Genomic DNA, 23,730 nt, shown 5'->3' with positions numbered 1-23,730 from the left:
ATGCTGAAACATGTTTCAAATTATTTTAAATGAGAAGTCATGTCTCTAACTATAGAAGGTTCCGAGATATAAATATATCATAATAATTGTAATTCCTACATCATTTTCTTCTCATTTCTTTTCTTCTGTTCTAGATCAAATATTAAAAAAGTGAACGAAGTCTTTTCTAACTATTTTAAATGAGAAGTCCATATACGAAATTTTATGTCTCTAACATTCATAGATATCGAGATATGGATATTTTAAGATAATAATTTGCACCGTATTACCCCTATTTCCCTAAAATTTGGACAGAATGTAGGATGAGTGGGACCTTACATCACGCATCCTCTGCCTTGTCCAAATTTGAAGTTTTTAGCTTAAGCTGTTTAGCCTGTCAATCAATCCGTCAGTCAGGGCTTCTTTTACATAGAGAGATATCAGAGAACACTCGACTCAATACTGTAATAACAACAAAGGTTTGCTTTCACGTCGTAACATTAACAATATCTCATATCCTCACTGAAACATTAGACAAGCATAACACCGTCACATCTCATTAACATATTTATGTATCGGCTTATTATAGAATGTTAGCAATAAGACCCGATTCAGTACATGCAGTAACAGGACATAAGAAATGAATCTGACAAACTTAGCTGAGTTGAGACAATTTCAACGATATAATTTCACATCTAGAAAATATCGACGGATCGATGGTAAGGACTTGAACTTGAGCTATTTAATATGACATATTGCGAAAATTACATCTCATCATAACTAATTATTACATACTTTCGGTACTATAAACTACATTGTGTGATGTCTAATTGCTTTTATTTTGGACTTCAAAAAAAAAAAACATTTTTATGACAAAATCATGTGCGATGCAAACTTTCTAGAAGAAGAAGAATATTTGCGTTTCTTATTTTTGAAGTGAATTTCTTGGCACCTTTTTAAATTGAAATTGAGTAAACAATATATTAAAAAGTACATCCATCTCAATGGATACTAAATGTAACTGAATGTAACAAATAAAGATAAAACTGAAATAAAATTATTACAAGGATTAACAGAATTAAATTAATAAACTGTGAGGAAAAGATGGAACATCCGTGAGAGTTGACATGTTCTTGGCAGTTAAAGTTATCTTAATGTAACGTTCATCAAATTGGTCAGTTATAAATGTTCCAACTTGTTCCCTTCTCGGATATTTGAATTGCCCATTTTTATGCGTTTTTCGCTCTATTGTATGCAATTTGAACAAAATTATTTTTCTTCTGAATTAGACAAGACGAATCTAATTCTGAGATTATATATATATATATATATATATATATATATATATATATATATATATATATATGCAAAAACGTGCACTTTGATTTGTGATCGATTTTCTCACTATTTTACTAACTGTTTTTCTTGTGAGTTATATTTGTTATTCTGCCCGAATGATGGATATTAGTTAACGGATAGCACCCAGGTAACAGATATATATATATATATATTGTTACGATACTATACGTCGGAGGTCCCTGGTTTGATTCCAACGACAGACTTTTGGATTTACGTCATCTACTTCGCTGGATTATTTTTATTTTTTTTTCTTTCCTCGGAAAGTTCAATTATGTAGTCTCAAGCTTCCTAGAAGCATATTTGTATACCTTTGTGTTTTATTAAAAGATAAGTGCAGTAGCAGATTCCTTTAACCTCATATAAAGTCACTACTCTTGTTTGTTTTCCTACCTTTGTGCAACTTATCAACTTTCTACTTGTGTCTGGCTACGTTTCCATTTCTTGGCAGTGTCACTAGTCTGCGTTTGAGGACATTGCTCACATTCAACTTATTTGTAAATATTTAGAGCGCCCAGTTAGCTTCTCTCTAGCTGACTCATTCGATTGCCTCAACTAAAAGTTATTGTCTGGTAACTACGTCAACGATTATTAAGTGTGTATTTTGTATTTTCTACTTTTCGCTGAGGTTTAGCTTTGCACTTGAAATTCCTCAGAAAGTACAATTCAGGATCAGGAGGTGAAGTCCCCAGCGTGTGAGGTCTTCGACTCTCAAACGTTTTGACTCATGTGACGTCACGAACACGGTGTTAGGAGAAGGTGAGTTTTGGAGTGACCATAATTGGTATTAAGGAAATCAGGAGGTGTGGTTTGAGACCTCAGTCCGGGAAACAAAACTGGATGGTGGGTGTTTCTCGGGGCACTTCGTTTGGAGTTGTAAGAACAGCAACGAGCCAGCGAGAGAGGGAGGAGAAGAATGGAGTTACTAACTTTGAAGAAGGTACTGTTTATTTCGTCGAAACAATAAGTGACTACGCCAGACTAGTTACTCTTATACTTAATTGTCCTTACCCTATCTGCTGCACTTTTAAAAGCAAATTTGAGTATGAGTTATGATTTCTAAATACCATGAGCTACATTTCCCACATGCTTTAGTTGTAGAATTATCTTTCAGATGAGATTTATTTTTATATTCCAGCGCTAGTTGCTGGTGGTGGAGAAGATACCCCAAAATCTAGTCATCTATCGGTCACATAATGACCAAAGGGATAGATGAAATCAAGCTAAACATATCTTCTATTTAGTCATGTTTCATGATGGAGATGCTTTAGGTTTGTTCTCTGTAGTACCTGTGCAGCTGGGTTAAAAAAAAAATGGCGTTTTCACTTTTTTGTTCTGACTACATTTATTTGGAGATTATTTTTATATGTTGCGTTACTTTGCTGAGGATAATGTGTTTTTATCTGATTTTTGTGATGATTTAGATGCTACTGAATTTTTTGAGCCGATTATTACATCATCTCCGGGTCGCATACATTTTACGCGACAATGTTTTGATAAAATTAAAAAGCAATTACAGTTTACGCATTCGCTTTCGAGTATTGACACTGTTTCTTCATTAGATTCTGACAGGTTTGAGTTTACTGTAGACATGGCTGTTGGGGAAAATCAGGATAATATTGGCATTTTGAGTCATATCCTTCGGCCAGAACCATTTTTTGGACGTATGGGCGATGATATTGTTCGCTATATCGATCAATTTGAAGTATTGGCTCAGGTAAATAATTGGACAGACGTAAAGAAAAAATGGATTCTGGGTTCGCTTTTAAAGGGGTCAGCAGCCTATTGGTTTGACACTACGTCAAAACAAGCAGATTTTCCGGAGTTGTCATACGAGCAGTTTAAACAGAAGTTAATAGCTGCTTTCAAGGACGCGCTTTTGCCTCAACTTACAGAAGAGGAAATGCGGATGCGAGAACAAAATGAGGGAGAGAGTATTCTGTCATACGTTTACGCCAAGCGTAATTTAATTTTACGTAACGATAAGGACGCGCCAGTAGCTAAGCAAGTGCAGCTAATAATCGATGGATTATCTCCGGAGTATATGAGATTGGCAATAAAAGAAACAATATGTTACTGTTGAAGCTTTAGTGCAAGATTTGTTGGACGAGGAGAAGGCACACGTGTTGTTGGAAAGAAAAGCAATTGAAAAGCTGATTAAGAAAAATCCGTTATTAGCAAATTCTCGGTTAATGCAATGTAATCCACCTGAGAATACTCAAGTTCAATCGGCTTCTGTTCCGCAAAGTCAGCTTTTCCAGGCTGTAGTACGGACTTTGCCCTCTCAAGCTACGAATACACAGGAAACTGATCAGGTTAAAGATCAGCTGGCTGCTATACAAAAGCAATTAACGCAATTGTCTTTGCAAGCAGAAAATAAGAGGACAGATGATCAACGTTCGTTTTCGAGACGTAATACTAATAATAACAATAGTAATAACAATTATAGACGTAATTATAATAGACGGGGCAATGGCCAACAGTTTCAGCAAAATCGTTCCCGGGGTGGTCAGAATAACAATGCAGGGAATAGTACACAGCAGAGGGGTCCTATTATTTGTCATAAATGTGGAAAAGAAAACCATATTGCCACCCACTGTAGAAGTAATTTAAACTGATCAATAGAGTTGATGACGCAGGGCCATCAGCTCTTCAACGTCTTAAAGTCCCTATTCAGATTGATCGTGCGCTTCCTCATGTTAATGTTACTATCAATGGGAAAGAGAGTCCTTTATTATTGGATTCTGGATCTCAGGTGTCTTGTATTGGTCAGGCCATGGTCCCGCGTTTTGCTAAAGTTCAAGCAACACATAGTTTTTTGAAAGGCGTGACAGGGAATACTTGTCTGTTAACAAGATAGCTTTGGTTCGATTCAAGCTTGGATCTCAAGTTTTTGTCACCCTTTTCGGGTTATCCCAGCGTATTCCCAGCGTATATATATATATATATATATAAAATAAAACTCTTTATCGGTGTTCTATCTGTCTTATGGATATTATCTGTTATACTGTTATTACCCAACACCTAATATTCGTTATTCACACCCATTCTTTATATATATGATCCATCATTCGATATTCACCATTCATTTTGGTAGTCCTTTTCGGATTTTTGCTAATTCGACCTCGACATTTTGGTATAGTAAGATCTAGTTTGTATAGTAGGGGAAACGTAATGTTGTTCTTAGCAACAATGGAATCACCCAAGAGTAGTGTCTTGTTGTAACTGAGAATCGTTTGAGAAATTGTCAATCATTGTAACTGGCTTAAGAAAGACTTTGGATCTCTCTTATTTAACCATTATAAGACTCTCTTGACCACTCTCAGAAAGATTTCCTTTCCTTTTGAGCAGAGAACAGTCGCAAATTTTCTTGGTCACGATTTATATTCATGCCATGATCATACAGTTTGATGTTCACATGACATACATACTGTAGCAGCAACGTTAATTTCTATTGCTACTAAAATTTTTCCGTAAAATAATATTTCTGGGAGAAAGCTTCAAGTATATTTTCTGATAATTATACTGCAAATCTTGACGGATTGCCATAATTAAAAAAGGAAACTGTTATGGCTCGATTTATTTTCGTCTTTTCTTTATGAGCAATTAAAGAAATCAAATAGCAGAACTGTTTAGTGACTCTTTTAAGGGAAAAAAATATTAGCGTGTACAAATGTTATGCAAGTAGTATTTAGTGGAGTCAATAAGCGACAAATTGCTTCCTTAGAAATATATCACTGTTATACAGTTATCAGGAAGTCATTCAACATGTACTCAGCAACAAATTTTGATAAGGAATTTTTAAATAATACTAATACTAATACTAATACTACTTCTAATAATAATAATAATAATAATAATTATTATTATTATTATTATTATTATTATTATTATTATTATTATTATTATTATTATTATTATTATTATTTAAAATAGTATATGAGTAACTCTTAAAAATAGTGATGAGCAGAAGTTTTTTTTTGGGAGGGGGTCTTGGATACAAGATCAAGACCAACCTACAAGAATCTTACACAGTACTACTTGAATATTCATTGCTATTAGTAGTTGGCATTTAAAACACCCAATTTTTTGTTCTGAACTCATGTCAGAAAATCCATAAGGAGTATGAATTTAAAACTTTCATACTGTATCAACCAAAGTTAACATAATTGGTACAAGGCTTCTTTCCGCTTTATACAACATACAGTTTATAATTAGTTTCCAGGCTTTCAAGTTTCGCTGAATAAAACTGAAAATTTCATGCTGTGCCTGCCCTTTACTACTCTTTTCTAAATACTTACACTAAACTTATAATAAAAACAAAACTTTCTTTAGAGTGAGTAAGATGTAACGGATGGGAGTATGAACCACGGAAAGTTTTACGTTCAGAAAACCTGAGATTAGACCAAAATGCACTTTTGTGCCTAGAAAACATTTTTTTAAACCTGAAATTTAACCAGAAATCTGGATTTTTCTCAAGATTACAGTTTTGACTTTACTTTTGGTAAATTTTATAGAAATTAATTTTCAGTCAATAAGAAAAATAGGAAATGTTGTGCTTAAATTCCAATCTTAAAACGTTATTTTAGTTAATTATGGTATTATTGTACAGTCCGCAGCAAAAAACCTGCAACATGAGAATGTAAGTTTATTGCGAAACTACGTCCAACAGTTCAGAGAATCAACATAACGTCTACGTGGCACGACTCTTCCAGAACAAACCTCGGCGTCCTCCTCAGCACACTTATTTTGGAGCAAAAGACCTCGTCGTTTCACAATAAACTTACATGCTCACGTTGCAGGTTTTTTGCTGCGGACTGTACAAGCACAAAGTACAGAAGTAATCTGAGTAGCTAGGATTGTTTCTCTCAAGGCAAGGACTTCTACATATCCTTTGAATCTGGTCTAGCCTGGTTGCACTAAAGAAGTTAATTGTGAAATCCGGAATAGATTTATTCTGTAATTTCTATATTTCTGTTTTGCTATTCTACTCTGTAAGATACACACACACACACACACACACATATATATATATATATATATATATATATATATATATATATATATATATATATATATATATATATATATATATATATATATATATATATGCGTGTGTGTGTGTGTGTGTAGTGTTTCAAAACAAGGCCGACAACATTTGGGAAGTGACACCAAGATAAGACAAAAAAAAAAAAATTGAAAAATTAACTTTCCAGATTCACAGCTTCAATACTATGAGACCTACCATAGTGAAGTCAAGACTTCGCTCAGGAACTAGTATGTGCCCTATCCAAATATTCATATTTCAGAATCCTGCGGTATTTTCGCAACAATTTTTAGAGGTAGTTGGTGAGTATTTCAAGTTATATGCCCGTAACCAAACTTCATATGGTTGAAATTTAAAATAATATTTTTTATAACTTCCTCATGTAGTAAAAACAAAATGTAAAGGAGTTACCAGTATCAAGTGTTGGGAAGGTTAGAAGTTTTAAGTTGTTGATCCCTTCCTCAATTTCCTCAGTAAGTCCATTTAAGGTACACGCATCCGCAAAATGATCTTTGCCCTCACATTTGTAACATTGTAGTCCTAACGCTGTGCATCTGCCTTTGTTACGCACTTCCTTACACCCTACACCTCCTTATATAAATTGACCTAAAAAAACCTGGAATTTTAAAACAAGGATTTAGTAGATAACCTGACATTGATACATTCGTTCCAAAGCAAAGTATTGCTCAACAATCTTGAAGGTAATTTTACTTTCTATCCCTTGCTTCTGTCTACTAGTACTCTCTTGAGCTATGACTAGTCTTGTTATCGTTAAACACGGAGAATGATAATGATTTGGAAATTTGTGTGAAAACGATAGGAAATACAATGAGGACTTATATTATATTTTATTTATTTTAACTTAAAAGAACAGCGTGCGGAATAAACAAATAAATATTTCTTTCATATATCTAATATTAACGAAGTAAATGGACTTTAAAAAGTCCCTTAAGCTGCGTCCACTCAAAACGACTTTGCTCCATGTTTCTGCATTAGAGGTGACCACTTTGACCTAACCTCACTCAACCTCAACCCACAAACTCATTTTGACCTCACGCTCACTCGACCTCCCGCTCACCTCACCGGTCTGACCTCACGCTCACAAACTCATTTCGACCTCACGCTCACATAACCAGTCTGATCTCACGCTCACTCAACCTCACGCTCATTTCGTGAGGCTGAGGTCGAGTGAGCGTGAGTTCTGAACTCGTGAGCGCCGACCTCATGAGTTTGGACACCTATTTGCATAACTAATGTATACAGTGCAAAAGTCTATCGAAGTCTAAGGGGTTATCTGGTTATAGGGCAAATAGAGAGAGAGAGTTTGATTTTTAAAAAAGAAGAAGAAAATAGTATATATTATAAAACTGTGCGTGTATAATAATTTTCCTTCTACTACCTACGTAAAAGCAAACTCACTCCTGCGGTAGAAATTTTAATTATAGCACCCGTAACTGAATTGAATGTTCCCCTAATAATGTTCCCCTAATTTTACCATTACAGAGCCAAGCTTAAATTATATGTCACTTTCTTCTTACTGTAAGTAATAATTAATTATTCCGGATACAAACTGTAAAGAAGCAAAATTATTATGAATGATTTGTTAAGAAATTAGCTTTGCACTACTACAAATAATTTATATTGGCTTTCAGCTCTTATTTCATGAAATATAATAATGATTTAAATTATTTAAATCATAAATATCACAATTACTACCAGTGTATATCAGTTTACACTATGCAAAAAATTATACGAAACAAACACACTATTTTACTTTCACTCCATGTACATGTTTAAGTTTGAAATACATGTAAATTTTATATTATAAATTCTTGAGAAACTAACCAAATTCACGAATAAAAATATTTGTTTTTAAATACCTATTACTACATTTGAGATTCGAAAAATGAAATAAAATTTTCCGGTTTTACGTCCCACGATTATGTGGTGCAACCTGAAAGAAATGATGATGATGAGAATGAATGAAATAGTGGAATTATGGAAGTAGAAGGAAAAGAGAAAACCGCCAAAAACACGCATACGGTGTTTGTCCACCTCAAAGCTCACTTGGTGCGAGCTGAATTGAAGCCAGGGACCTCATGAACCAAAGGTAAATGCTATATCAAAAAGCATACCTAAACATTTAAAACATGTAAAGAAGGACAACGGATACAATACGAACAGCAGTACGGGTTAACATGGAACATCTAAAGTCATCTGGAGAAATCGAGCGGACAATCATTGCTTGTCTAAGAAAGGGAACTTTTTTATTTTTTCGAACGATGCGGTTAAGGTATGTCAAGTGGAGATTTTGGACACAGCACTGTCGATAAGTGCCTATGAACACTAAAGTAATGCTGAAGAGCCAGGTAACAAACAGCTCGTTGTTTGGTAGGCGGGAACCACAGAAACTTCGGAAATAACTCTGTTATGTTCGCAATTCTGCAGAGAAAGAATCAATCAACTTACAATTAACTTTTACATGTAAGGTACTGAAATTTTTTTTTTTTTTCAATTGCTAAATTTCAATTAAAATGTTGTGTTCTTTCAATATATTTAGCTTCTCATGCCTTTTGTGTGCTATTGTTATTATTTGATCTACTATTTGAGACTTCTATATTTCACTGAGTTGGTTCCTTATACTGATTCTTTGTTATTTAACTGATTTTTATATAATTACTTGCTTTCGCAGGTCTGAATAAATAAATGCAACCTAAAAGACAAATTTCCATCTCTCAGAAGATTAATTTGTGATTTTGAAGGAACAATTTTAATGTTGTTAGAAACATTCTCGCAGGTAACGTACAGATGAAGGAGTGCTTTTCCATTTAAGTCAAGCTTTGAGGAGAAAAATTCAAAAGATAATACAAAATACTTTTGCAAGAAAATGCAAAAGCGAAAGACAATTTGGATTATTCTGATGCAAACCACAGACTTTAGATTATTTTCATTACACTTATGTTTCAGAAAGTTTTAGAAAAGTAGGGGCGCTACGTGTGGAACGTTTCACAGTACAGACGAATCCTCGTAACTTTTCCCCAAAAGTTTGGAATGTAAATGATGCTTCGCGAAGTTAAAAACAAGTAATTATTGCGAACGATCTAATAATAAAATTTTCCACTTAGTTGGATATAAACATCTCTCGATTGGGAAGCTTATTACTTCCTTTCAGCTTAAAAAGAGAGGACGGTTCGTGCTGTGTTATCTCAATGTTCCTGAGCGGTTCTCCGAAAAAAGCGTAAATAAAAAAAATTACAAACGCTTGGAAGTGATATTGGCAGACTTGCGTGACAAGTTGTGGAGTGTGAAAAGATATTGCCTCAGTTGCTCACAATTAGTACACTTAAATGGCTAATGATGTATAATTAAAGGTATACACGTGTATGTACTAATGAACGTCATATATATTCCTTCTATTTATTTTTCTACTTTTCTACCTATAATTTTCTTTTACATAAAGGTAACCATAAAGGTTTATATAAAGGTAACCAAGAAAGTTATGTCGCTTTTTGTGGAGATCTGTGTTCAATTGACCCTCACACCGTGAGTTGAATACGAAAGGAGATAAGACGAAGGTCAGTTGTTGGTATGGATATATCCAACACACTCCCAGGCTGTGACAGTTCAGTTACACCGTGAACTTGCGTAAGGACGTTGTAAACATGGGACCTCTACAGTGCTTTATATAGGCGTGTATACTGAACGAGTTCAAACTGGAGTCAAACGCCGCTGCAGCGGAGCGGAAGATATGCCTTTGGTGAGGGTGTAGTGACTACGTAGACAGTGCAGCGGTGGTTTAACAAGTTTAAGGACGGTAACAAAACACTCGAAGACCAACACATGAACAAAATGAAGAACTTCAAGCAGTAATTGAGGCGAACAGTGACCAGACGTGTGATAACTGGGACTAAAATCCAGTGTGAGAGGAGAAACCATTCGGCAGCACCTTCATCAACTTGGGAAGCACTACAAGTTGGGTCGGCGGGTCCCACATGATTTGACTCCGGGTAAGAAGCAATACGAGCAGACACTTATGTTTCTTTGCTGTTTCGTTTGAGGAAGGAGCCATTTCTTGGCACATTGTTGACATGTGATGAGAGGTGGGTCTTGTACGAAGTTCCTTTGTGCCATGATCATTGTTTTAGCAAACCATGAACTGGTTCCAAAACAGACGAAACCAGCACTGCACCAGAAGAAGGTCCTCCTGTGTGTTTGGTGGACTGCTAGCGGCATCGTGCATCTAAAACTGCTACCAGCTGGTCAGAGCGTCAATGCAACTGTGTATGATACTGTCAGCAGTTGACTTATGTTCAAGAAAAACTCAAAACTCTGGAGTCAGCACTTCGGAATCGCAAAGGAGTACTCTTGTTACAGGACAACGCTAACCCCATGTAGCTATCATGACCCGGGACACCATTCTACTCAGTGGATATGAAACGCTATTGCATCCGCCATACTCTCCGGAGATTGCACCGTCCGATTATCACCTGTTCCACTCCTTGGATAATCGCGTTAGAGGACGCCAGTTCAAATTCCTAAGTGCAAAATACACTTGATACCTTCTTCGCTTCACGGCCCACCAAGTTTTATCACGATCTATTGAATCTATATCCTTTCAGAACGTTGACAGAAGGTTGGCAATGCTAACCGGAACTATTTTTTATCTTCCAGGTACGTCTTAAGTGACATATCGACGTTCGAAGGTGTTGGGTGAAAAAGCAACACAACTTTCTTGGTTACTTTATATATTCATTTAACAGCCAAAGAGCAGCAAATTCTGTTAATCATAAAATATTAAGAAGTAACTTCATAATTGTGATTTACATTCCTAACACTTAAATTTTCTGCTCGGTTTATGAATGGGTTCGAGAGTTAAATCTGATTTCGAAGTGCCTAAAAATAGTTTGTCATCCAATTTTCATCAATTTAGTACTGTATATTAAGTAATTTTCTCCCTCCAAATTTTTAGCTACATTTTATGTTACCTAATTTTCAGTTGCCTAATTTTCCGCTATTTTCTGTCACCTAATTTTGCTATCATTCCCATCGCCTAGTTTCCCGTCACTAATTTTCCTACAATCGCAGCGCTCCATTCTAGTGTTAACGGTCCCTGATTTGATTCTTAACCTCACGCTAAATGGTTTTTGTTGTGGACAAACACCATGTACGTAAGTTTTGTTGAGGTTGTCAAATTTCCTTATTCTACAATTTCATTCATTATTGTCATAATCGCATCTCTTAGCCTCAGGGCTTAATCCTGGGACGTTACAAACAAGATAAGAAACTTATTTTCTTCGTTAACTTATTTCAGAATTATTCTACTTTAAAGTAAACATGGCTTATATTTTCGTTGCGAATTCCATATTATTCACACTTCTTGAAGTTGAAATTTGCCAATATGAAGGGGTTAATTAAATTTACATTGTGCTTTAATCCATTCTTTTAAAAAATATAGGTAAGTTTCATGGTAGGTAAGTTTCGTGGTAAGTTTCATGGTAAAAAATATAGGTAGCACTTCACCAGACGGAAAAACACATAATCAAATTGTTCACGTTTTAGTAGATAGAAGAAGGCAATCTAGCATAATTGATGTCCGGTCATTTAGAGGGGCTTATTGTGACACTGACCTGGTAGCAGCGATAATAAGAAAGAGATTATCGTTGAATAAAGGAAATATTCAATATCTGAAAAGAGAGAGATTTAATTTAAATAAATTAGAAGAGAGGCAGGTAAGAGAGGAATACCAGATTGAAATTTCGAATAGATTCTCGGCTTTAGAAGATTCGGAGTGCACCAGTGTTGAGGATACTTGGATTGAAATTCGAGATAGCATGACATTAACATTCGAGATAACATTTCAGCAAAAGAGAAACTGGGACACGCGGAAATACGTAGGAACAAACCATGGTTCGACCAGGAATGCATAAAACTAGCAGAGAAGAGAAAACAGGCAAAATTACGCTGGCTACAAAATCCGAAAGAAATAACTATACACAATTTCGCAGACATCAGGTGGGAAACTTCCAAAACTTTCAGAACAAAGAAACGTGATTTTTTGAAAGCTAAAGTTAAGGAACTTGAAGTTAATAAAACATTCGAGACATGTATAAGGAATCAACGAATTTAAGAAAGGCAATGAACCTCGTGCTTATACAGTAAAAGAAGATGATGGAACAGTTCTCAGTGATACGGATAGCATCTTAAATAGATGGAAAGAATTCTTTGACGATTTGCTGAACATGCAGCCAAAAACTAATGTGCGTGGAAAAAAGGAGATACATACAGCAGAAACGTATATTCCAGAACCCAACCGAATAGAATTAGAAACCGCTATAAAGAAATTAAGGAAACACAAATCTCCGGGTGTAGACGAAATTCCGGCTGAGTTAATTTTAGCCGGAGGCGAAAAATTGTAGAACAAGATACACAAACACATTCTCCTTATCTGGAACAAGGAAGAATTGCCACAAGAGTGGAAAGAATCAATCATTGTTCCAATTCACAAGAAAGGCGATAAAACTGACTGTAATAATTATCGAGGCATTTCTCTTCTGTCAACATCTTATAAAAACCTTTTGAAATATTCTATTAGCAAGATTGACTCAATACGCAGATGAAATTATTGGAGATTATCATTGCAGATTTAGACGAAATCGCTCAACTATCGACCAAATATTTACCATTCGACAAATACTCGAAAAGAAGCGGGAATACAATACCCCGATACATCAACTACTTATTGATTTTAGAAAGGCTTAAGACTCGGTTAGGATAGAAACATTATACAACGTTCTTACACAGCTTGGAATACCGAGAAAGCTAATTAGATTAATTAAGATATGTTTAAATGAATCCCAAAGTAAAGTCCGGGTAGGAAAATTTTTATCCACGAGCTTTCACGTCAAAAACGGCCTGAAACAAGGAGATGCCTTGTCGCCGTTATTATTCAACTTTGTTTTGGAATACGCTATAAGAAAAATCAAATGTAGCAACCAGGGCCTAGAGCTGAATGGTATTCACCAGATTATGGCATATGCTTACAACGATAACGTTGTATATAGTATTTGCAATCTGTGCCAGATGATTGAAAGAGTGCAGTGTAAGTTTTTGAGATTACTAATGTATAAAAAACTGGAATGTACCCAGCATACATATCATACCCAGAACTAACAAACAATTTCAATATACCGACATTAGAGCAACGTAGGTATGTTAATGATTTAGTTTTTCTACATAAAATAATAAATAATAAAATTAATTGCATAGAACTAAGTTCTAATATATTTCTGCATGTTCCGACGTCTAGAACGAGGTTAAGCAATAGTTGTACCATGTACTGTAAGAAAGCACGCACTGACATCCTGTATAAATCCCCTTTATGGAGAATGAGCTCTCACTACAATAATATTGAATAAAAGTGTGAAATGATAGACATATTCAATATGTCTGAAAAAATGTTTAGGAACACAATTTGTAGTATGATGAGCTGAGTTAATTAATGAAACAATAAAAATTTCTGTATGTTTTTCTTCTGTAAAAATAATGATATTTTATCATATATGTAAACAAACACTGTAATTTGGCAGGACGCCTGTTGTGTTGTTGTTACAATAAATAAATAAATAAATAAATAAATAAATAAATAAATAAGGGATCAGAGGCGAATTATTTGAGCAGTATTACATATAAAGAAAAGAAAGACACAGAGATATCGAGAGATTATTTTGTAATCGTTAACTAGAAAAAAAAGTTGTTGCTATGGAAACATAGTAAATAAGTGCGTGTAGGTATGTAGACATCTTGTTAAATATGCAAAAAGTTGATTATGTACGCTTCTCATGGTTGAATATTAAAAATCAGCTAAGAAAGTGATAAAACGTTTGAATTATTTCGAAGATTACAAAATTGGAATTTACGAATCACCTTCTAAAATTGGTGCCTCAACACTGGGAAATATAAAAGTGTCGTTTTGAAGAATAGTAAAAACGGCAAGCTTTCAACGTGACATTAGTGTTACCATATTGAGAAGCGGTAAGGTGATACACCGAAATATGGCAATGAGTGCAACAGATAGTAACATTACTGGTGATCAGAGTGTGTATCCAGGAATGAATCCTAATGAAAATTTGACTGACATTTTAAGAGACTTAGCTCAGCAAATTAGGAACCAATCTGAGCAAATTAGGAACCAGTCTGAGCAAATTAATGATCAGGTTCGAAAAAGTGATGAAATAACACAACAAATTAGGGAACAAGGTCAATACTTTGATGAAAAGTGGGATCAGAAGATACACCAGCTAGCTAAGGATTTTGATGAAAAGATAGCGAGGTTAGAACAATGTAATGAAAGCAGATGGGATCTTATTCAACGTCAACTGAGTCAAACGAACCAACAGATAGTAGAAAAATTTGAACAGTACGACGAAAAAATGGAAAAAGTAACACAAAGATTTACGGAAGTTCAAGATTCAGTAGAGGGCCTAGAGTCAACGATAAACGCTCACGCCAACCACATTAAAATATTGCAAGATGAGGTGAACTTTATCAAGGAGAAATGTATTCCCGAAAGTGTATTTCAGGACAATGGATACATGAATGTGGTGCATCCTACATCTACAGGTTGTGAACCTACTCGTCATCCCAGACCAATTTTGGAACTTAATGAATCTTCCAGCTGTGAAGAGAGTACTGATAGAGAAAGAAGAGTGAGGCAAACATCCCGGCGGAAACACAACTCCAACAGATGTATGAAGACTAATACAGGTAAACCGTTACGATTCAGCGAAGTTAAATTACTTACAAAATTTAGTGGTGTGCCGTAGGATATACCCGCTGGGGCATTTCTTGAAAAATTTCAGGATGAATGTGAGCTCATGGGTGTAGATGAGTCTCAGTTTTTAAAATTATTGCCGCATATATTATTACCACCCTGTTTAACATGGTTCAAAGCTATCAGGGGTAATCTTCGTACATATTCTGACTTCAAGAATGCTCTGCTATCAAATTATGAAAATTATTTTATGATTGCGAATAGAGATGCAGTCTTGCGAACGAAACATTTCAATCCAAAATTACACAGGAGTATTACAGAATTTGTAGTATCTACATATAATGAATTAAGATCACTAAATCCAAATCATCCGGAATCCCGAATTATAGCTTCCATTAGAATCTTATTGCCATTTCGACTACAACAGTTGTTAATGTCGGTGCAGTGCATTAACTTTAATCATCTAATTATGCTTATTCAGAATTATGAAAGTCAGTCGGCAATACAGAATAACAATAAAATGCAGGATAGAGGTCAGGGTAATTTTGGACGCAATCAGACACAATATGCTTCTGTCCGTAATGTAAATATACAACCTGAAAATAATTCTAATGTCCATAGTTTTAATAATAGAATGAATAGTTATAATGGTACCGTTAATCAAACGCAACCTAATCACAGAAATGGAGTTAGGAATTTTAGAAATAGCAACAGGAATTTCAGTAGAAGTAATAATTATAGCCGATTTTCACAAAATCAATTTGCAGATGGCAGGAATTCTGTAAGTAGGAATCAAAATATGGTAACAGTGCCTAATCGCCAAGGAAGTACTACAGATTGTGGGATACAATGTAAATTAAATGAAGTTATAAATCAACGTAAATTAAACTAGAGTGTGCTGATGTGGGAGGGGTTAAACCCATGTCAGCAACGAATACTTCTAATCAATTTTCTGACTGTGAAACTAATTTAAAACTTTTAGATACAAATGTCGTTTATCAATATGTACCAGTTACCAACTGTTTTTGGAGATTTGATGATATGGACGTAAATCTAGGTAACATTGACAAAGATTTTTAAAATCTTCTGTACGGCGAGAATTGATATAACAGTTAACGAAATTCCTATTCATACCTTATTTGATACAGGAGCTACCGTTTCGCTTTTATCACATGCTTTTTGGCGAGAAATTACTAAAGACTACTCGAACCCAAGACTACAGAAAATAGATAATTTGTTATTGGTCGATTATATAGGTAAACACAAGAAAAGAGTGTTAGGTAGAACTCAAATAGAAATAGGCATACAAAATTTTAAAATTATGATTCCTATACTAGTTATTAACGAGTTGAATGAAAAAAATATTAATTGCATTAGATTTTTTAACGCAGCTGCGTACCGTACTGGATTTTGAAAATAAAACTTTTACTATAAGAACATTAGATGATGCGATTATTCAAAAACTAATTCCTGCTCAAGATAGTATTGCATCCCAGTGTCAGCCTTTTGGAAATAATGTTTTTAATATTAAACTTAACGAGCTGGAAGAAAATAATGTTATTAATATGATAAATGAGCCGCCAATGATGGAAGATGATGATTTCTTTTATAAGTGTGTAGACGAAATTTTAAATTCATTAAGGTTTGTTGATGAGGAAGTTGCTTCATCATTTAGAGACATACTCTATAAACATAAAAATGTATTTTCTCGTAAATCAGGCTGTTGTAAAGATTTCGTATACACTATAGAAGTGGATACCAAAGACCCCATCGTAACAAAACCATATATTATTCCATACCGTTTTAGAGATAATGTGCGCAAGCAAATAGCTGAAATGTTAGCTCAAGGAATAATACGACCTTCCCAGAGTATCCATCTCAATCCATTACATGTAGTGCCCAAAAAGGATGGAAAAAATCTGAGAATTGTAATGGACCTCAGAAAACTGAACTCACATTAAGTTACAACAAGTGAAATATCCCCTCGTAGATGAGATCCTTGGTACATTACAAGGTAACACTGTGTTTGGGAATCTGGACTTAGTCATGGCATATAATCAAGTTTTATTAGATGAAGATTCAAAACGATATACCGCCTTTTTGTTTGAAGGTCAGCTGTATGAGTACAATCGTGTAGTATTTGGACTAATTAATGGCAGTGCGGCATTAGCATCTTGTCTGAATAAAGTATTGAAACCAGACCTACGCAATAATGTAGTTTATTACGCAGATGATATTTTGATTATGGGTAAAACCCCGAAAGATTATTTGAAAAATCTGGATTTAGTTCTCGAACGATTAGGAAATTTTGGTTTAACAGTAAACATTGAAAAGTCTAAATTCTTTCAGAGGTCTATAGAGTTTTTGGGTTACTTAATTGACGCCAATGGAGTGTGCTATAGCGACTCCAAAGTACAAGCAATTAGAGATCTACCAATTCCCACGAATTTAAAAGAAACTCGGCAGGTATTAGGTCTTTTTAATTGGTTTAGGAGATCTGTTCCTAAGTTTGCTGAAATTGCCGAACCTTTGTTTTCTATTACTAAGAAAGGAGTACCATGGCGATGGGAGAGACACAAGAACAAAGCTTTCAACGTTTAAAAACCTGTATAATAAGAAACATCCGTTTAAACCATCCTGATTATAGTCGTCCTTTTTTGTTCAGTGCGATGGAGCACTTACAGGCATTTCTGGTATACTTTGGTAACCTGGGATTAATACTAATGAACCATCAGTGATACATTGTGTAAGTCGGACTCTGAAAAATGCGGAAAAGGCATATACCATCACGGAAATCGAATTATTGGCGGTGCGGTTTTCATTGCAAAAATTTGCTCCTTACTTAAGTGGATGCCATTTTACCGTTATTACTGACCATAGCTCATTATGCCATTTGAAGAAAATACAGGGATACAATAGTCGTTTGTTAAGATGGTCCTTAGAAATGCAATCCTTTGATTTCGAAGTCTAACATATAAAGGGAATAGATAAAGTGCCTGTGGATACACTATCCTGATTATTTCCTAGTGAAAACCATCATGTATTATCAATAAATGTCTTCAAAATTTTACAAGAAAAAATTTCCAACATTTCCGTCGACGAATTGCGAAAATCTCAGAGAGAATATGAACCATATGCTAAGATCATTCAACATCTGACTTCATGTCCAGATAAATGTGATTGCCCTCGTTCTTGGAACACCCTGTATCGTATGTCGAACAATGTTTTGGTAATTAAGGATTTTAAATTTAAACATCGAATCAAAATTTGTGTTCCATCTAAATTGGTGCCCCACATATTGAAAGCTTATCACGATGACTTTGGACATTTCGGTTATCTGAAGGTATATTCTCTTATAAATAAATTGTTCTATTGGAAATCATTTAGATCTCAGATTAAAAATTATATTAATGATTGTGAAGAGTGCATGAGGATCAAGCACAACTATCGCTCTATATATAAACCTATGATGTCCATAATACCTGAACGACCACATTCATTCATCTCCATAGATTTGTACGGACCACTTCCAAGAGCTTCCACTGGCGAAACCTTTTTGCTTACTGTAATGGATATTTTCACCTGATACATAGTTAACCGTATTTTAAATGTATACATTCCGCATTGCGGTCCTGTTGAACATGTATTATGTGACAATGGTGGACAATTTAGGAGTCATTTGTTCTTACGTGGTATGAATAATGCAGGTATCAAAGTGCATTTCGTGACACCGTATCACCCCAGCAGTTCTGTTGTGGAGAATATTCATCGACATCTAGGAATGTTGTTTCGACATTGTTGTCGTAATAATCATAAGGACTGGATCAAATATGTGACTGAAATCACGTATTTTCTAAACTATTCGGTGTCTGATACCCTTGGAGTGGCGCCTGCCAATATTCACAATGGTACAGATTACGTAGCACCAATTGAACAACATTTTGGAATTCGACTCGACAATAACAGTGAAATAGATTATTCCCACCTGGTAAGCACGATCCATTTACGGAGAGTGCAGAAATTTAAAATCTCGAAATTTGAAAATCGAAGAGCAACAATTGGGAAAAGTTAAAATTCAGCCTAAAGATTTGGTATTTGTACGATTACATACTCAGAGTGACGCTACATTAAAAAGGATATAAAAATTTTGTGATTTGTACGCCGGACCTTATTTATGCTCTAAACAATTCAGTACTAAGGTATTTGAACTTGTGGATATAAAAACGGGAAAAACTTTAGGACTACGGAATGTTGATGAAATTAAGTTATGGCAGCCTACTGAAAGTACTAGAAATGGGTGGTTAGATGTAGTCAAAACTTTAGTTCCTTCTGAGGTCATGACGCAAGCAAATATAAATACCAATTGATAAAAAAAAGTTCATTGTATTAAACTTTGTTATTTTATCGTTGAATTTCCAGAATTATGTATTTTATTTGATGTTTGATGTTTTTGTTTCATGTCTTTTGTAAGGTCTCTCATAATTACTTATATGAATATTATAAATATTTAAAAATAAAAGATCATAATTTTAATGTAAATGTATGAAGGTAATGACAAATATATAAAATAGATGCAACTTATTATATGGAAAGAATAAGAATAATGAATATCGAATCTCTTAATTTTTCAGAGTTTATTAATGTATTAAATGATAATCCTCAATGTGTTTATATGTTCTAATTTTGTTGCCTTCTGATCCTACTAACATTTAATATTATAAAGATCTTTGTTTGTAATTAATGTTTGAGCATGAAGGAAACTATCAGTTAGGTTTAATTTTTGAATAGCCTCATCGACGATAATTGTAAATCGACGTTCTTAGTATTGATATATATATTGAAATATATACAAATGTGTAATGTTATAATATATTATATATATATAAATGGAAGAGTAAAATATTTGTATTAAAAATGATGTTAAGTATATACGAGGGCTATTCAAAAGGTAGGTACTTTATAATCTTCAACCCAGGGTTCTTTCCTTCATAGTAAAACTATTACGGAACTCCCGTCTGGACGACATCTACAACGATAACGTTGTATATATTAGAATTTGCAATCTATGCCAGCTTATAAGAAAGGGATCAGAGGCGAATTATTTGAGCAGTATTACATATAAAGAAAAGAAAGACACATAGAGATATCGAGAGATTATTTTGTAATCGTTAACTAGAAAAAAAGAGTTGTTGCTATGGAAACATAGTAAATAAGTGTGTGTAGGTATGTAGACATCTTGTTAAATATGCAAAAAAGTTGATTATGTACGCTTCTCATGGTTGAATATTAAAAATCAGCTAAGAAAGTGATAAAACGTTTGAATTATTTCGAAGATTACAAAATTGGAATTTACGAACCACCTTCTATGCTGATGATGTAAATTTAATAGGGGATGATATGAAAACAATAGAAAAAAATCAGAGATCTTATTAAACGCTTGCAGGGACGTGGGTTTAGAAGTAAATGGAGATAAAAGTAAACACATGGAAGTGCGTCGGGACTGTAATACGGCAAATTATGGATACGTTAAAATATTAATTAATACTTTTGATAAAGTGAATACTTTCAAATATCTAGGATCAAGATTAACTAACCAACTAACTAACTGACTATGGCCTATGGAACCCAGAGGTTCAATGCCGCGTACACAAAAGCTCTCCACTGACTTCTATCCTTAGCTAATTAGATCCGGTTTCTACTTTGTATTCCAGGATCAAGCTTAACAGACGGAAATCATATTCACGAAGAAATTAAATGTCGACTGAAAGCAGGGAATTCGTGTTATTATTCGGTTCAAAATCTCTTGTTTTCGCGAATTCCGTCGAGGAATTTTAAGCTTAAAATATATAAAACGATAATCGTGCCTGTTGTTCTGTATGGTTGCAAAACAGGTCGCTTACTCTGAAGGAAGAACATAGACTAAAAGTATTTGAGAACAGGATCCTGAGACGAATATTCGGATCCAAGAGAAACGGGAATGGGGAATGGCGGAAACTTCATAACGAGGAACTACATAATTTATACGGTTTACCCAACATTATTAGGGTCATCAAGTCTAGGAGTTTTAGGTGGGCAGGTCATGTAGCGAGAATGGAAGAAAGTAGAAACGCTATCAAAGTCTTCACTGGAAGACCATTCGGAAAATGACCATTAGGAAGACGTAGGCGCAGGTGGGAGGACAATATTAAGATGGATCTCGCAGAGATAGGAATACAAAGTAGAAGGCGGATCCAATTGGCTAAGGATAGAAGTCAGTGGAGAGCTTTGGTGCAGCATTGAACCTCCGGGTTCCATAGGGCATAGAGTTAATTAGGTAGGTAGGTAAATTTCATGATAATTTTCATAAAAAGTATATTCGATTTTGAATAAATTTGGAGCACATTTTTTGTAAGGCCTCATAATCGCACCCAAAGCATGGATTAAATATCTGTAAGAATGAGGAAATAAGATCACCTTCTCTCGTGCATTTATTTTTATTTTTAGTTTTTTTTTAGTTTTCCGATAAGTTGTGTAATTGTCTATTCAATTTTGATACAACATCATATTTAAAACTTTGTCACAATTCCTACTGCCGGGGATAAGAGGGGTGATTTAACTGTAATGAAAGGTAAGTTTACTCCTTCGTGGTTCATATATACAATATATATACGTAGGTATATATAATTTATTCAAAGAAAGAAGAATATTTAATATATTGGGTGTATCCAATATATTAAAGGATATACATACAAAGTTAAAACATACTAAATTATAAAATAACAATATACGAAATATTAATGAAATAAAATAAAAGAATAAGAAAAAGTTAACTGCTACAGAAATTGACAAATATAATTTCTTATTTGTATTTTGTTCTATTAATTCTCTAAAGGAAGTCGTACTTCTTAGATTCCTTTTATTAATAGAGATTAACGTACTCGGTATTCAGAGATGACAGGACTTCGGACTTCCAGAAGTCATGTTAATCTTCCGGTGTCGGGCAAATAATTAATTCAATGCATATATATATATATATATATATATATATATATATATATATATATATATATATATATATATATATATATATATTAAAATGCTAAAATAGCATTTAAAAGTGCTTTTTCGGGCGGGCCGTAGAAGGCAACACCTTCTCTGTGGCCAGAGATATTTTCAAATTTTTTGATTTGCGTGACATGGAGAATGATTTCAGGCTATATAATAATGTGGATTAAAGTAGGGAACTAATAGCAAAATCAAGGATATGTCAGAGTTGGCTATTGTGTTAAAAGGCTTCGGAGGTTATGAGCAGTGTATATGTGGATTTCGGTGGTAGATACGGCTGTCAGGATTATATTGATCTCTGGCATCGGTGCATTCGTATATTGGTAAGAGATGATCCAGCGGTGGGTAGGCATAGCGTGATACAGCAGGAACTTGGTCTAACAGCTCATGGACGATGGGATGTGCCAATTGGATTCGTGACGCTATGTAGCGTTGGCGTAGATGGTAGAGGTGTGGAAAAATGGTTGGAAATTGAGTACGACGATATATTTCAGCAGTAGGAATATCGAAAGCGAGAGAGTAGGCCAGACGTAAGGCGTGTCTTTCGAGAACTTTCAGACGCTCATAGAAAGTTGGTGCTGCTGATAACCAGGCTAGATGTCCATACGTGATTGCTGGGCGTACAAAGACTTTATATGTTAGCAGTAGAAGTTTTGTATTAAGACCCCACGTGGTGCCTTTAAGGTTTCGTAAAAGGTTCAAACGGCGCCGGATATTAGCTTCCAATTGTTTCAGATGAGGCTTCCAAGTAAGATGTTTGTCGAATATTACACCCAGACATTTGAGATTGTTTTGAATTGGGATTGGAGAGTCAAAAAGAGTTAGATGTAGACGTTCCGGATTGCGACTGTTACAGTATTTATTGCGTTTGAGCCCAAAGAGAGTCATTTGAGCCTTAGTTGAATTCAGCTTGAGCTTCCATTTCGGGCACCATGTAACTAGTTTGTCCAAAGCTGGTTGTAGGAGTTGATTAATGCAATCAACAGAAAAGCCCAATGCTATATAAGCGGTATCATCCGAAAATTGTAAGGCATATAGTGGGGGCTGAGTTTGAGGCATGTCGGCTACATAAAGAATTTATAATAGAGGAGATAACACAGATCCTTGGGGCACACCGGCACGGAGTTGAAAGATGTACTACTTTGCCATGTTGATCTGAACGAAAGCCTGGCGCTGATGTAGAAAATTGACTATTAATCGGACATAGCTGTGAGGAAGCAGACGTTTGAGTTTATAAATTAACCCCTCATGTCAAACCGTATCAAACGCTCGTTCAATATTAAAGAAGATCAAAACCGATGGTAAACGCTTATTAGAATGGTCCACAGGTAGTGTAGAAAGTTTCAGTAATTAGTCAGTAGTGCTATAGAATGGACGGAATCCAGCTTGAGTAGTTGGTAGTTTGTTCGTGATTTGTAGGTAGTGATGTAACCGTTTTACCATAAGGCGTTCTAGTGTCTTGCTAAACACGTTAGTAAGGCTAATGGGTCTGTAGGATGACACAGCAGTTGGATCTTTGCGAGGTTTTAGAAAG

The 23,730-nt window shown here is 34.8% G+C and overlaps 1 protein-coding gene across 1 annotated transcript in view; it reads left to right on the top strand.

The window, feature by feature from the left end:
• The first annotated feature begins 2,231 nt into the window (after positions 1–2,231).
• Positions 2,232–23,730, top strand: part of LOC145694670 (uncharacterized) — an 87,551-nt gene continuing 66,052 nt past the window's right edge. Inside the window, exon 1 of the mRNA XM_081771162.1 lies at positions 2,232–2,275. The gene's annotated coding sequence lies outside the window, so the exon portion shown is untranslated. The remainder of the gene's footprint in view (positions 2,276–23,730) is intronic.

The sequence above is a fragment of the Thermobia domestica genome, chromosome 1 (assembly GCF_964235325.1).
Source record: "Thermobia domestica chromosome 1, izTheDome1.hap1.1, whole genome shotgun sequence".
Lineage (NCBI taxonomy): Eukaryota > Metazoa > Arthropoda > Insecta > Zygentoma > Lepismatidae > Thermobia > Thermobia domestica.
This window is presented reverse-complemented; position numbering and strand designations above follow the sequence as displayed.